General features: G+C 37.7%; 1 long non-coding RNA gene across 1 annotated transcript; it reads right to left on the minus strand.

Moving 5' to 3' along the window:
* Positions 1–642: 642 nt before the first annotated feature.
* On the minus strand, positions 643–7,715 carry LOC142601539 (uncharacterized). The gene is made up of 5 exons (XR_012835060.1): positions 7,616–7,715; positions 7,180–7,240; positions 6,812–7,067; positions 2,159–2,325; positions 643–969 (listed from the first exon to the last, which is right to left on the minus strand). It is a non-coding gene; the product is annotated as an uncharacterized LOC142601539 (long non-coding RNA).
* Between the last annotated feature and the right edge of the window lie 5,011 nt (positions 7,716–12,726).

The following is a 12,726-nucleotide window of genomic DNA, read 5'->3' on the forward strand; positions in this document are numbered from 1 at the left end:
TAGTTCCCTGCGTGAACTTTTAAGTGTGCAATAACCCTTTCTGAGCAAGCATCAGTGCTGTGTACCTGTTCTGCCATACTGTCAGCCAATCCTGCAGGCCACCTCCCATGTTCTGTGGTCAAGAAGTATCCCTTTACCTTGTGTCTGCAGAGCACCTCTCATCATGACCTAAGATTTGGAGTCAATTCTATAAATAGGCATTTATATTATAGCATGCAGCAATCACATATTGTATATTAATTACATGTTATGTTATGCTATTATAGATTAAACATATGTTAGAATCATAAAAATTTAAAAGTAGACAACAAGATAGCTTTTAAAATTCAAACTGGATTGTAATTTCACAGTTTTAGTGCAAATATATTCTTATCATCTACTATTTCTGGTTGCAATTTCAGGGGGTTGTAAGATGTTAGAAAAACAAGACCCAATGAAATTATACTACTTGTGCCCAATAAATAGTTATAAATGGTAATGAACTAATGCTTAGTTTTCCCAAACTAACTAATCCTTCTTTATGATTCATAAAATAGCAGCTCTCTACTAATTAATATATGGCTCAAAGTTATTTAGTGAATGTTATGTGCACATGCTTACCCTCACGGACAGCGTGGAAATGGATGCCATTGCACGTTGGCTATTTGAAGTGATTTAGGTGTGTTTGATTCCATGTTTGGAAGTGGAAATGCAGAATGTGCTTTCTGCTGGTACCTGAGCCTGGAGGAATTTGATGTTTTCTGATTTACTTTCTTTCACTGAATTCACCCATGTGTTTATACTAGGCAAAAGATGTGGCGAATCCTCAGTCATCAACCGGATTGCTGTCATCCATATGAAGACAGTACTTCTGGGCACAGAAATACCAGCTCACAGTGTAAGCATACCTGTTTCTTGGCTTTACTGTTCCAGCCCTAGATTTCCAGTAAGATTGAGATTTCTGTGAATACAATGTGCTGTTCAGAAGCACTATTGAAAAAAAAGAAAAAGAAAAATGTACTTTACTGATCCTGTTTAATCAATGACAAAACTCCCATTCATTTCAGGAATAAATTGTTAACCCACAGTGACCCCCCCAATAGCTCTAATTGTCTACCAGCAGAAAGATTTTCTAATGTGCTACTTTAAGCCTACCACATTGGGTCCTAATGTCCCACTATAAATAAAAAACACATTTTAAAGCCCATAATTATATGTTTATTCAGATTTGAGCAATAGGTCAAGGAAATTTATCTGCATTCTACAAAGCCTCTGCATTACGTGCACTGTAAAATGTCAGAAAATTTAAGGAGTTCTTAGTCATTATCTCTTTTGGTTGATTTTAGATACACATGATAAATATTTAAATAATATTTAAATACTATTACAGAAATCCAAAATAATTTAAAAAATAGAAGTCAACAAAATTACAAAGGAAATTGGCTTTCGCATAGCAACTTCTACTACAAAACTAGGCTTAAGCAATCATTTGCATCTCAAATAAAAAGTAAATTTATGGATTGGTTTTAATTTCAGGCTTTTAAAATTCCCTTTTCTTTCCATTTTTATTCCATTACATGATACCACAGAGTTGCAACCCATCACTTTTTTTTTCCTGCTTCTTACTTTGCCATTTCATTTTCTTCCCTTCCTTTATTCTGTTGAGTTTCTTTCATATTATCACATCTTCCTCCTTCTTTTGTTTTTCCTTCTTTCCTCAATGTTATTTTCTGTCTTTATTTTAGCACATAACATATTTACACATGCAAAATAGTCCTTTTCTGGTAAATCCCACTCATGGTATAGTATTATAAGCTCTTCCCAGTAGTTTTCCAGGCTATGCTTGTTCTCATTTATGTGTAGGCTGCTTTGCAGCTCACCTTCATGATCACCTAAGTCCATGCTGTATGTTATGCCGGGGAAATCAGTAAGCCTGATGACAACTCCATATGTTAGTTCCCCTGTACTTTTGCTGTCAGGAGCTCCCATTAAGGAACCATTATTTTTAAAAGTGGTAATTACTGAGTGTTGAGTACAGAAAAACAAAACAGTTGTTGTGAATTGCTTAGTTAATTATACTTTGAAATGAAATTCTAAGCTTTTTGCACTATAAACATTTTATTTCTTTGCCAGTGAAAAGCAGATCGTTTTAGAGAGATAGTAGAGATAGTAGCTTTACCTCTGGTGTCCTGAGCTGCGGTGCAATGATCATCGAGACACAGGCTGATGTACAGCAGGGCATTCCCAGTCCCCTGTTTCTGCTCCTGACACTTGCTTCTTCATCCTTCTCTATGCCCACAGCTGCACAGGTGGAATTACATGGGGAGATGGACCTGATCTGCATGTCTGGGGAAAAAACATATATTTTCAGTCTAAGCATTAAGCTTAAGATGAAGAAACGCAACTACTGATGGTGGCAAAGCACAGGCATGGGCACACATACCAGAGGACAGGGGAGAGGAGAAGGCAAGACTCTAAGCAAATGCCTACCATTATGTCAGTTTAGGATGATCATAAAACCTCAGCACTGGGAATGACGACATGTTAGGAAGCCATAAAAATGCAGTTTTACAATGGTATGGATTGTGTCCATGTATAAAGTATCTTAACACGTACTTAATATAGCCAGCAGTATTCAGAAAGTGACAAAACTGAGCAGCTGGAGCAGGAGTCTCGTCATGCAACTACGTATGCATCCTCCTGCTGTGCGGCTATGAAGGAGTAAACCACCCTCATGCAATCTGTCACAGCACCTCAGCTGAGAGACAATATTTCCTAAACCATCTATCATCTCTTGTAATTGACTTAGGAAGTGTTCCTGCTGTATTTCACTGGATGGTTAAATGGATTAATTGAAGCTGGTACTGAAGGGTAAGCAAGCTGCTCCTTGCACCTTGCTTCTTGAAGCTTGGTATGGAATATAAACAGGTTTTAATAGTCAATATATTGTTTAGAAGTTCCTGAAAAAAAGTGAAAAGTAGTATTTCCTCATACTAGTATTTTAAAAATATTTGTAAAGCTTTCACCTAAATTGAATAAGGGCTTGTCTTCATACAGCATTCACTTAAGTACTTCCTTCATTGTAAATCATGTGGAATAGATGACCATATCTGACTTTTGTGGTTACTAAGCGACTTTGCACTCCATCAGTAAAGCAGATGATGTAATCCACAGTTCCCTGGCTTTGGAAATGGAATAATTACATCTTTTGCCTAGAACCATGCTCATGCTTTAGACTATCATCACCGAAGGAAGCTTACTAGAATGCTGTTCACCGCACTACACATGCAAGTCCTCCTGCTCTAATACCAGCTCTCTGGGGAGGTCAGCCAAATTAATGCAGAATTATTTCCCGAATGAACAGAATTCAGAAATGCTGAACTATATCAGCAGTGCTATAGTTTAAATTGAAGTCATTGTTGATTCCCAAGTTTTTACTTTACTGTTCTATAGAGCATAATCTTGGTTTATTCAACTGTTGTCTCATAATGCAACAAACTCAAGTTGCTGGAACACATCTGAAACAGCCCCTGGTAAATGCAATAAAACTGCAGCCTCTGTTTTATCATCACTCATACTTCTCTGCCATTATTTGAAGGGTGTTTTGTTGAACAAGCACAATAGTTCATAAGATATTTGACCAGACTAAAACATCTGGCTTTTGCGTGTCTCTGTGAATTGCAGTGCCCACAGAAAACCTAAAGTGCTGGCATTCCACTTCAGGTTTAATGCTTACTTTACAGAGGTGCAAATGGCAGCATAAGATAAAGCAAACTTGAATGAGCTATGAAAATACAGAAATGGTTAGATTCACACCTTGTGAAATGATTTTAAAAATTCCTCCTGGATCAGATACCAAGTGTGCTAAACAAATTCGGGGATTTCTACATTAGAGGGTTGCAAAAAAATGAAATGTCTGTTAAGATGCTAACAATATAATGTTATTATCATATTTATTGAGGATATGTAACAAATAAGCATAGTTCCAGAAAAGAGGATTGAAAAGCAGTGTGGGTTTTTTCCAGCTAAAACCTCACCTTCTTTTCTAATAAATTTTAAATTAACCTGCAGTGAAATTGTATTTTACATCAGCTACTCGTCAGTTCAAATCTGAAAAGGAAGGGGCTCTGTCTATATGAGACTTGCCTGTGAGAAGGGATAATTTTGAACTGTGAAGTGAATACTCAGCAAGATTAATTCTGCCAATTATGATGGCAAGCGTATTATCCAAACTTGCAAATATTTACTATCTCTGAGTATTTCTGGCTGGATTATTCTATTCTAATAAGAAACTTATGCATAATCAAATGTTTTGTTTTCTGACTTTGCTTTGCTCTATCAGTAATGGATTAGGTTGTAAGCTGAAGTAAATTAGCACTAGAGGTTTTTTACAGTGACTGACACAAGAACAGGTAGAAGTCCAATATTTGATTCCTTTTTTTGTCACATTGAGGCCTGTGTGCATAGCCAAAGTTTTAGACATAACTGGACGTTTTAATTCTCCATTGCTGCTTTTACAAGGTGATCTAACAGCTGAAAACATCAATGCTTTAAAGGATTTCTTTAGTGATTAGAACTCTTTTACCTAAACTTCATCACAGTTTAAAGGAATCTTCAGATCTAGTGACAGCAAGACAACTCCTCATCTTCAAAGGGTAGTTTTGCAAGCCTGCATACCAAACAGAAAACTTACCCCTGGAATGGATAACCTTGGAGGAACAAAGCTGTACCTGATTTACCTGTCAACTGGGTCAAGACAGCAGCTGGGAAGTTACAGTCCACTCACCGTGCCAGAGAATTTTTGTTTCAAATTAAGCTCAAGTCAAGCATGAGTCGCAGTTTCATTCATATTAAAATAAGTTGCTGCATTATTCAGCTTGGAAACATGAAGGTTCAATATGTGTTTGTGTGTGTGTGTGTGTGTGTGCATGTGCGCGTGCACGCGTGTGTATTTTTAATACGTATGTACATTAATTCATGATGAAAATGAATAGTAAGTTCTTACTCAAGATTTACTGGTGCAGACAAAGTGGCACAAACATTAACTTCTAAAGGTTTCTTTTCCTACACATTCAAGATAAATGTTTGAGGCTATAGAGTTTTCTTCCTAAGCTCTCTGAATATTTCATTTGATATACATATAAAGCATTTATCAGAATAAACAGACCACTTATATACTGTACTAAACGAACCTGAGTTTTTCTGACCCTTTGTGAATAATCCAAGACTATTGACCTCTTTTTCTTGTTCTTTGTCTCAAGAAAACTTTTACTTTCATTCTATTTCTCTGATTCCCTGTTTCCTTTGTTTTGTTCTGTTTTTTATGTCTTGAGTTCTGGCTGGAGTATGAGGATAGAAGAGGACCTGCTGTGAGGCTAGCAGCAAATTAATATTTTTGTAACGTAAACTGGCATGGACAAGACTAAGGAGAGACACCAAAATCACAAATATCAGTCAAGGATCGGCTTTAGACAGAAAATTCTTTGAAATATTTTTCTGTATGTAGTTGTGTAGAACAGTAAATGCAAACGTTTATAGAATCCGTACAAAGGAATTTTAAAGCAAAATTCCATGGCAAAATTATTGCTACTCAGTCGGTTCTTAAACTTCAACATGGGCTTTCATATAACATGTTTCCACACATTAAAGGCCATTAAGATGCAAGTCAGCCTTTGTTCTCTGGCTATCTGAGCACGCTGAGCAGTGCTACCAGCCTGACCCAGGATGGCAAGTGGCCACACACTCGGGTCCCGTGTGTGGTGCAATCACACAGGCATTAACAGAGTCTGTGGGAATCACTGCTGAGGCCAAACATGGTGTAAGGGAAGTCCCCTGCCTGCTTTCCCAACCATCACTCAAGTGGCCCTAATTCCAGAGGGCTAACTGTTCATCTCGGTTTGTTTCATTCTCCACAGAGCAGCACTCACTGGGGGAAGAAAAAACATTACAATGAAAAAAAAAGAGAAAAAGAATAAACAAGCAAGAAACAGATAGCGCTATTGGGGAAGAAAAAGGGCTTTGGTTCTGGGTAACGCAACATGCTGGAGAAGGGTTTTTTTACCCTCCGCTTGTGAGAAAGAGACAAAGGCAGAGTAGCCATCATGGCAGTGGTTGGAAGCAGCACCCCTCCTTTCCCTTGCGCCTCCCTCAGCCCAGCTCGTGACTGACAAGGGTGAGCAAAGTCCTCCCGAAAGAGCTCCCATATGGATGCCGGGGGTCCCGCTCCCCCCCCGTGGCAGGAGGCCTCTGAACTGATTTTTCACAGTGACTGACAACTCTTTCCAGCAGTACAATTGAATTCGTGTTCTGCAACATTTTTTTCCCTAAGGACATTCTTTCTTTTTTGTTAATACTCTGTATGTATTTGATCTTCTCGCCTTCACAAGACAATCAAACGTGGCTTGTCAGCAGTATATTATCGAAAGAGAAACAGGAAGGGCAGAGAGGGGTTACAAGCACTAGGAAAATGTCGGGTTTAGATAAAAAATTATGAGGTCTGATCCTTTGGCAGAGATAAGCTCAATATTTTAAAATCATGGCTTTCTGTAATCAAACCAAACAAGCTGAAATGATAAACATGCAAACCATTATTTTTCTTGAACCAGAAGTAAATTGTCATTTTGATGCTTTTCTGAATGCTGCACGAATTGAACCAAAACAGATTTTTGGTTGCAAGCTAAACACTACAAATAAAAATAGACAGCTCCCTAGCAGGGACTTATTTAGTATGAGCCTTATTTGCACTTGCTAGGAGCTTCAAAGCAATGTCATGTCACAGCCTATTCCCCTCTCTCTCCTTCCCACTCAACTCGCAGGCATGTACAGCACAAACCTTCGCTCCAGCTACATGACATTGAGCTGCTTCACTCTGCGCTACACCAGCAGGGAGAGGTTGCCTGAAGAGGTGGCGGAGTCTCCGTCCTTGGAGGTGTTCAAAAGCCATCTGGACGTAGTGACCATGCCTCAGCGGGGAGAGGGGTGGACTAGGTGGTCTCCAGAGGTTCCTTCCAGCCTGAACCAGTCTGTGATTCCATCTCAAAGGGCTCATTGCTCCTGGAGATCAGGAATATTGGCCTGCATAGAGAACTCTGCGTGGGGAATAAGGGAGGGAAAGGCAGGAACACAGGCTGTACTTTACAACTGCAGAATTGATAATGGCCCTTCATATAGATTTCAACGTATGTAATAGAAAGGACTTACCTGTCATTGCAACAGGAGGTTTGATTTTAGAACGATTTAAAAGTCTGATCTTGATACATAACTGTAATAAAATCAGTGGAGATATGCAGCTCTGACAGTAATCTGTAAAAAGTGGCTGACTGTCTCATTTTAAAATACTGATTCTTATTAGTTTTACTTCATCAGTTTCACAGAGCCATTCTAGGTTTATATCGATGCAAGCAAGATTAGAAACAAACTCGACATCTGCAACTTTTATATTTATTATTAAGAAAACTGTGATTCTCAGACTGATCCATTAATGTTCCAAGCCTCCCAGTCCCATAATATACCTTTTCTGCTAAACGACAGTGAATATATTTTTATGACGTTTAATGCTATGCCATTTAATAGAACTCTGACCCTCTTGCTTAGCCTTATAAGTTGTCTTCTCCCTGCAGAATGAACATGCCATCACCTGTAATTTGTGTCAGTCCAGATCCCAGTAGTCCACTACGAAAGACTCGGTGAGTTGCCTTTAACCATCGATGGACTTCAACTGCTTTCTCATCCAGAGGCAGGGAGCCCTTCACTAATCACTGTGATCTAAAACTACGATCAGAGATAGCCATAAGATAAAAACAGATAGTGCATTAATTCTTTCACCATGCTCTAGTCATATATGGATGAGCAGAAATTTGGCTCTTGGCAACTGAAAAGCATGCCAAGGTTCAGTGCTTCAAAGGCAAAAGAATTTTTCTTAATTATGTTGAGTGATATAAGTAACTTCCACAAATTATATAGGAGTAAATCTAGAAGCGTTAATTTTCCTGAACTCTGCCTGTGCTTAATGTGTAGCTGTGTCCTCCTTCACTGCTGCAGTTAGTTCATTAAAGCTTCTCAAAAGTACAAGTGGTCTGCTCTTTCAATTAGGTTACCAAATGTTCAAACAAAAGCAAGTGAAATGTTCTCTCTTTGTAGCTAAGATTAATTTTATCTTTAAGGAAATCACCAAATGATTCATAAATACTGAAACTTCCCTAGGTAATTTCTTCCTTTTACACTAAGGAGTAGAAAAGCTAATTTTCATCATGTATGTAATCCTTAGACACTTGTGTGGCCTTCATGGCAAAAATCAGATGGAAAGTAGCAAAATACTGGTTTAGAACTAAGTAAATCAGTTTAAAATAATGATTCATGTAATACTGAAGCCTGTGTAATTTCTTTTTTTTCTTGCCAAAAACCAATTGAATAGGGAAATCGTGGAGGGGAGGTAAAAAAAAAAACAAAAACAAAACCACAAAAGGAAGACTTAGAGAATTTGCTGTATTATCATTTGAGAAATACTAATGTGCAGGCACGGGGCTGGATTTTGGCATACATGTTGGCCCAATGCTATGGGTTCAGCACAGTCTAAGTAGCTCAAGAGAATCACTGTGACTCTGGAAGGGAAAACATTCCCTCCCTCTTTGTGTAAAGAGAAGTGGTATACCCATCCATACGGATAACTTACAAGTGACTGACTTACAAGCAAAGCACGTATATGAAACCCAACAAAGTAATATATTGTATTAAGAAAATTGCATTTGTTTTGCAATATAAATGAATAACAAACCAAAATGTTCAAGATGACTAAACATTAAAATCAACAAATAAAACATGCATAATTTCTAGAAGACAATGTTCAGATGAAAATGCTAATCTACTAAACATAGACAATTCACTGAATTATTTTATTACTTTATTTTATTTTATATAATAAGAGCCCGGACTACAGCCACAGATCCAAATTACTGATAACTAGCTTGAGTTGTTTCAGCTCACGCATGGACTGTCAATGTGTCTCTCAACTCATTTCACACTTGACCTCCTGGAGGGCAGCGGAGCTATATACAAACGTACACTATTCTTTCTGGTCCCTGACTTTGTTAAAAAGGAAAAAATGCATCAGAAAAATCTATATTGAATTAATATCCAAACAGAAAAACCTTATCTCTGAAAGTCTTTAAAAAAAAAAAAAGGAAAGGAAATAAATTCATGAATTGAAAGTTCTGCCTACATAAAGAGTTATAGTGCCTCTTAAGAGTAGCACTCTGATGCATTAATAGTGGAGGCAGGAGCTCAGTTTAACTATCGCTGCAGCTTAAGGTACACAATTACATTCTTCAGCGTCGACATTTTCACCTTGATAAGCATAATAATGCCATGCAGATGCAGACTAAAACCCATAATTTCAGCACTCTGCTTCTACTCACGTTGATTATAATAAGGTACGGCACTGAAGCATGCACGATCCTACATTTAATTGTCAGCATAGCCCTTCATTTAAACAAGAAGTTAGTTAACAGTATGCATTCCACGGTGAATGTGGGAGGCATCTCAAATAGCTGTGGCTAAACAGAGAAAGTTAAATGCGCCAGTAAAAATGTGCAAAAGGCTGGTGATGACTTAAATTCACCTCCAGTTTCTCTGTGGGTGTCGATGCAAATTGAAAACAAAATATGATATGTTTATATTTGCAAGAAAGGGCCTGGGTTTTTTCTGTCTTTTTTAAAAAAACAAAACAAAACCTAGGAAAAGTTTCCCTTGCAGTTAGCTTTACAACAATATAAAGCAGTAAGCCAGATGATGACAGTGAAGGACAGATCTGGTACATATAGCAAGAAGCGAAAAATACTGAACATAATAAACATACCTAAGTTTGAAAAGTGACTCTATAATATTAAAACTAAACATAGGAAAAATCACACAAGACAAGAATGTTGTACGTTGCCTTTTTTTTTTTTTACTAAGTCACTTCTGGGAGGAAGAGAAAAAACACATATAGCAAACAGAAAACTTGATTTAAACTAGGACAACAGTCATACATATAGATATATATTTCATTCATACATATGTGTATGTATATGAATCTATTGATTGAAAAATACTTAGATGATAAAAAAATGGATATCAGCAATGCGACAAAATCTATCTGAAAGATAGAATTTTGTGGGTCTTTTAACCTGTGCTGTATTGTTGCTTGATTCTTGAAATAGTAGTAGTTTGAAAAAAACCACACACAAAACTTGAATCACTGAGAATAACATCATTTACAATTGCTCCTTCAATCCCTCTTAAGTTGCCATAGTGCTGTGGTAATATATTTTAACTCCTTCTGATTGTATGAAAAAGAAAGAAGACTCTCAAAAATGCATCATTTTGGAAAAGGAAGGTTCTTTGTCCTGGGTTATTAAATGCCACATTATGCTTTCTAGCCGTAATTAACAATCAGGCACTACTTGTTACATGCACTTTGTCAGAGGATGTATCCAAAGAGTTGCAAGTGACTCATAGTTTTCTCACTCCGAATCGAGGAGTTATCTCACAATTGCCAGTGGAAAGGCGGCATATGTCAAACGCAGAGCTGAGAAGCCGGTGGGAGCTCTGGCATGACGTCAGGTAGGTTACGTGATTGGCTCACTGTCAAACCACATCGTCTGTTAACTGAAGTTAACGGCAGCCCCAAACTCAGCTCATCAGCATCTGGCACTAGAAGGACTGGATTATTTTATTGGAAAGTTCATGATGTTGCTGTTCTGTTCTCTATCAGGAAGTAAAAAAATTGTGGACTCTCTGGGATATCCAGATAGTCTCGCAAGATGCCTCGTCATTGGCTTAGCAGGAAAGCTATAAAGTACCACACTGTATTATACATAACTTAAGCCTATGCAAAAGTAACTATGATAATGTAGTTAGCCTATGAGCTTGTAATAAATACAGACTTCAAAGTAACGACTGTAGCAGATTTATGCACACTTTTTGCCTATTTATTTCCATCTCAGTCTCAAACCTAACTGGGTATAATACTGCAAGGTCAAATCTCTGCCTTGGATTACGATGGATGCAATTCATAAAGTTGCAATCAGTTGAGGTTTTGTTAAAATGATTCTTTGTATCCTTTTATATAGATGAAATAGGAACTCACCAGTTTCAGTTAAATTTTGGAGACTACCAAGCCACTAGGTAGGTGTGGGAGGAAATGTCTTTTAACAGCTCATGAAATTCAGGAGTGGTGCTGAGCAGTGTGGTACAGTATTCAGAGGCAGACGGACCATAGAGTAGACACTGCAGAGATGAACTTTGTTCTCCCGTGTCCTTTCTGTTCCTTGTTCACATTTTGTCAGAGGGGCCCAAGAGTTTCTATTAGTCACGTTAGTTATTGGTGGCCCTGAAACTGGAAGGGGTGACACAGGCCGCCACTTTTTTTTTCTTCAGCTACAACGCCTACTCCAGTTTTAGGAATTCTGTGCTGCTAGTTGCAGGGAAAGGAGCAAACTTAACCTACGGAGATGCTACACTATTGTCAATAAAAGCCATTTGCCACAGTAAGTGACTTGCAAGGTCTTTTCTCTGATGAATGTGCTTCTTGGTAGGCCAGAGTGCAGAGGTGGCTGCACCACAAAGCAGCTGGATAGCAAAATCTTCTCCTAACGGAGGATAATACTACATTGCTGGTAGGGCTTGCAATTAATTTAAAAAGTGCACTATAAATTAAGTGCTCATAGTTTTGAAGTGAAGTGTAGTGCAATTGAAATGTTGGGTACTGTAAACTTCTTGAGCTTTAATTAACTGCTACATTCATTTTAAAAAAGAAAGAAAAGGAAAATAATATTTCCTTTATGGGAGAAAACAGTTGAATGTATTTAGATGAATCATTTAATATCTGTCAACAAATGATTACCAGATCTCAGAGGCAAAAATCATCTAATTGGCCCTTAGCATTTAGAAGCAGTTGAGTGATTGGGAGGATACTGTTACATAAATATTGTCACATATTATCTTATCTTAATAACTAAATTATATAGAATTTGTATGATGAATTATATTGAAGGCAACATGCATAACCATTTATTATTCAGAACACGAGGTGAAATGAGACAACAACTAATCCCCACAATAAACAGTGCTCTGTAGACATTAATACTGATAAACTGAAGTAGTCAGGCTAAATTGTGCCTAGCCTTGCCTATGTAAGCCAACCGACACCTCTGAAATTGTCCTGATATACCACAAGAGAGACTTTCTTCAGTGATTTCATTACATCTACATTAATTTTGCAGCACATTTTGTATTGCCATTATGCTCAGAATTATACAAAGATGACGTTTACTATTTCATGTGAAGTTACCTTTCAAACCTAATGATAAAATTGATGTTGGAGGGGGAACACATATGACAACCTTCTCCTCAAAATCTTGCTAAGATTCCTTTGCAGGATGCTGTAAAATCGATATAACACCATTATCATAATGCAACCATTTTCTGTGCATTCTTCCTGTGGCTGGTTATCTCCCTTTCCTGTTAGGATTGTATCCTCCTCTTCTGCTTCACTGCTGCTGTGACCACATTTTTCTGTGCTCTAATGTGGCGAAGATGAATCTGCCTTCTCCAAGCACGTATCTTCCTCTGTTGACTATAATGGAGCCTAAATAACTTGTCTGGGTTAGATCATCTAATGCAGAGGTTAACTCCGAGGTGACGTGAGCCTTAAAAATCATTATATAAAAAAGGTCATCTAGCATCTGCCTAGAATTGTGTCATAGTTTC

Source organism: Balearica regulorum, chromosome 4 (assembly GCF_011004875.1).
Source record: "Balearica regulorum gibbericeps isolate bBalReg1 chromosome 4, bBalReg1.pri, whole genome shotgun sequence".
NCBI classification, from domain to species: domain Eukaryota; kingdom Metazoa; phylum Chordata; class Aves; order Gruiformes; family Gruidae; genus Balearica; species Balearica regulorum.